The following is a 3,982-nucleotide window of genomic DNA, read 5'->3' as shown; positions in this document are numbered from 1 at the left end:
AGAGCGCAGATGGCCGGATACGCAATGCCTCGCCTTTTACCTTGTTGATCAACTGAGAGAGAGGGGGAGAGAGAGGAGAGGAGGAGAGGAAGAAGGACGGGAGAGAGGGGAGGGATAGGGAGAGAGAGAGGGGAGGGATAGGGAGAGAAGAGAGAGGAGGAGAGAGGGGGAGGAGATAGGGAGAGAGAGAGAGAGAAGAGAGAGAGGGATAGGGAGAGAGAAGGAAGGAGGGATAGGGAGAGGGATAGGGAGAGAGAGGGAGGGAGAGAAGGAGGGATAGGGAGAGAGAGGAGGGATAGGGATAGGAGAGAGAGAGGGAGGAGAGAGGGGAGGGATAGGGAGAGAGAGAAGAGAGCGAGAGAGAGAAAGAGAAAGAGAGAGGGAGGATAGGGAGAGAGAAGGAAGGAGGGAGAGGGATAGGGAGAGAGAGGGAGGGACATGGAGAGAGAGAGAGAGAGAAGGAGGGATAGGGAGAGAGAGAGGTAGGGAGGGATAAGGAGAGAGAGAGGGGAGAGAGAGAGGGAGGGATAGGGAGAGAGAGGAGGGAGAGATAGCGAGAAGAGAGAGGGGGAGAAGAGAGAGAGAGAGAGAGAGAGAGAGAGAGAGAGGAGAGAAGAGAGAGAGAGAGAGAGAGAGAGAAGAGAGAGAGAGAGAGAGAGAGAGAGAGAGAGAGAGAGAGCAGCACAGTGCATGGAGGACTGTGAACGGAGCTGAAGTGTCGCTGATAATATGTTGATGATGAATCTGGGGGGTAAGGGCAGCATGCCAAACAGACAGAAGAGGAGAAAGACGAGGCACTGATCTGACTTCTGCAGCTGTGAACAAACCATAAACTTCTCAGGGTCACCAGAAACATTAGCCCTCACACATCGTTGGTCCGATAACTCAGGACATGTTTTAAACAGTTGCTTCTTTTTCCCATTGACCTTGATGCTGTTTCACTCAGGTATCTCAAGATTGTATCTCAATGAGACTATCATCAATAAACAAAGGTTTGATAATAAAAAATAAAGAATAAAAGGTGTTGTCACTCACGTGGCATCTCAGGGGCGCCCCCCCTAACTGAATAAATAAAGCTCACGGTTTTAAAAAGCTCCACAGCAGATTGTCAGATTCCACTTCAACCACCCCTATCCATCTGCATTTCTTGTAAAATAATTGAATTGAAGCTCAACCTTGAATTTAAGCTCAACCTGGAATTGAAGCTCAACCTTGAATTGAAGCTCAACCTTGAATTGAAGCTCAACCTTGAATTGAAGCTCAACCTTGAATTAAAGCTCAACCGTGAATTGAAGCTCAACCGTGAATTGAAGCTCAACCTGGAATTGAAGCTCAACCTTGAATTTAAGCTCAACCTTGAAATTAAAGCTCAACCGTGAATTGAAGCTCAACCTTGAATTGAAGCTCAACCTTGAATTGAAGCTCAACCTTGAATTAAAGCTCAACCGTGAATTGAAGCTCAACCTTGAATTAAAGCTCAACCGTGAATTAAAGCTCAACCTTGAAATTGAAGCTCAACCTTGAATTTAAGCTCAACCGTGAATTGAAGCTCAACCGTGAATTAAAGCTTAACCTTGAAATTAAAGCTCAACCTTGAATTGAAGCTCAACCTTGAAATTAAAGCTCAACAATGATTTGAAGCTCAACCTTGAATTAAAGCTCAACCTTGAATTGAAGCTCAACCTTGAATTGAAGCTCAACCTTGAATTGAAGCTCAACCTTGAATTGAAGCTCAACCTGTCACGACTTCCGCCGAAGTCGGTCCCTCTCCTTGTTTGGGTGGTGTTCGACGGTCGACGTCACCGGTCTTCTAGCCATCGCCGATCCACCTTTCATTTTCCATTTGTTTTGTATTGTCTTCCCACACACCTAGTTTCAATTCCATCATTACATGTTGTGTATTTAACACTATGTTCCCCCCATGTCCTTGTCCCGGAATAGTTTATTGTAGTGCTTGTGCACGTTATGCTGGTGTGCAACGGGTTTTGTTTACCCATTGATGTATGGATCTGTTTACGGTGGTTTTGTTTATTAAACTGTGCCGTTGGAAATCAGTTTTTGCTCTCCTGCGTCTGACTTCTCTGCCGCCAGTACGCACCCCCTACACAACATTAAATTGTCTTCCATATTCCTTCCACTACTCAATGATCCTATGTTAATTATAAAGGTGTCATCTGATGGTGAGTGATTGAGAGATTGAATTACCCAGAAGGTTCTCCWTRGGCTGTAGASGGCAGGTCCAGAGCAGGGTCCTCAGATATCTTAATGGCTTCCAGCATGGCCGCCAGCAGGCCGTTGCCCCCCTCTCCRCTCAGAGCGGGACCAAAACACTCCGGACGCCTGATCAGCAGCTTCACCACCGTGTTAGAGTTCTCCTCTACACTCTCACCTGGAGGGAGGGAGGGAGGGAGGGGAGGGAGGGAGGGGGGGGAGGAGGGAGGGAGGGAGGAGGGAGGGGAGGGAGGAGGAGGGAGGGAGGGAGAGAGGGAGAGGGAGAGGGAGGGGGGAGGGGAGGGAGGGAGGGAGGGAGGGAGGGAGGGAGGGAGGGGAAGGGAGGGAGGGAGGGAGGGAGGGATGGAGGGAGGGAGGGAGGTAGAGAGGGATGGAGGGAGGGAGAGAGGGAGGGAGGGAGGGAGGGAGGGAGGGAGGGTGGAGGGAGGGAGGATAGAGAGGGATGGAGAGAGGGATGGAGGGAGGGAGAGAGGGAGGAGGAGGGAGGGAGGGAGGGAAAAGGAATCAGGGGGGATGGAGGTGGGGGGGGATGGAGTCAGGGAGGGGGGAGGGGTGGAGAAAGGAGGAGAGCGGCAATTAGGAAAAAAGGAAGGGAGAGGAAGGGATTGGGAGAGGTTCATTACTAATGTACATTGAAAAAGATAAACAGCCAACCACCACCAATGGTTTATCCACTTCATCCTCAGAGAGTAACTGGACTTAAAAACTCTCTCTCTCTCTCTCTCTGGCCCTCTCTCTCTCACTCTGGCCTCTCTCTCTCCTCTGGCCTCTCCTCTCTGCCTCTGCTCTCTCTCTGCCCTCTGCCCTTCTCTCTCTGCCTCTGCCCTTCTCTCTCTGCCTCTGCCCTCTCTCTATTTATGTCTATCTCCTTCTCTCTCTTTCTCTCTTCTCTCTCTTTTTCTATCTGAACGTACCGTTGCTGAAGACAGCGAGCGGAGGAAGGACAGGTATCTTCTTCTCCCTCTATGGGGTTCCAGCCAATGTCGGATATCTTTTAGCCAGGAGCATGACACAGCTCTGCAGCCACAGCCTGCCAGGTAGGTTACCACCTGATACAGAAACACTTGGTGAGTCCTTCAGCACTCTACTACACGTCCATGTGCAATCATCACTCAAGTCAGTCATGCCAGAATCAGGACGCTGACAGTGACAGCCTGTATATGTGTATTATATAATGTGCAGGTGAAGTCGAGGGATGTGTATTATATAATGGGCAGGTGAAGTCGACAGATGTGTATCATATAATGGACAGGTGAGGTTGAGGGATGTGTATTATATAATGGGCAGGTGAAGTCGACAGATGTGTATTATATAATGGGCAGGTGAAGTCGACAGTATGTGTATTATATAATGGGCGTGAACGAGGGATGTGTATTATATATATGGACAGGTGAAGTCGACAGATGTGTATCATATAATGGACAGGTGAGGTTGAGGGATGTGTATTATATAATGGGCAGGTGAAGTCGACAGATGTGTATTATATAATGTGGCAGGTGAAGTCGACAGATGTGTATTATATAATGGGCAGGTGAAGTTAGGGATGTGTATTATATAATGGACAGGTGAGGTGAGGGATGTGTATTATATATTGGGCAGGTGAAGTCGAAGATGTGTATTATATTAATGGGCAGGTGAAGTCGAGGGATGTGTATTATATAATGGACAGGTGAAGTCGAGGGATGTGTATTATATAATGGGCAGGTGAAGTCGACAGATGTGTATATATAATGGACAGGTGAAGTCGAGG

At 48.5% G+C, this 3,982-nt stretch overlaps 1 protein-coding gene across 1 annotated transcript in view; it reads right to left on the bottom strand.

Annotated features, from left to right (window-relative positions):
* Positions 1–2,209: 2,209 nt before the first annotated feature.
* Positions 2,210–3,982, bottom strand: part of LOC112078126 (ryanodine receptor 3-like) — a gene marked incomplete at its 5' end in the record, with an annotated part of 14,976 nt that continues 13,203 nt past the window's right edge. Inside the window, 2 exons of the mRNA XM_070441954.1 lie at positions 2,210–2,389; positions 3,147–3,281. The remainder of the gene's footprint in view (positions 2,390–3,146; positions 3,282–3,982) is intronic.

Source organism: Salvelinus sp. IW2-2015, unplaced genomic scaffold (assembly GCF_002910315.2).
Source record: "Salvelinus sp. IW2-2015 unplaced genomic scaffold, ASM291031v2 Un_scaffold5283, whole genome shotgun sequence".
Classification (NCBI taxonomy): Eukaryota; Metazoa; Chordata; class Actinopteri; order Salmoniformes; family Salmonidae; genus Salvelinus; species Salvelinus sp. IW2-2015.
The sequence above is the reverse complement of the archived record's forward strand: the minus strand, read 5'-3'. Positions and strand labels throughout refer to the sequence as shown.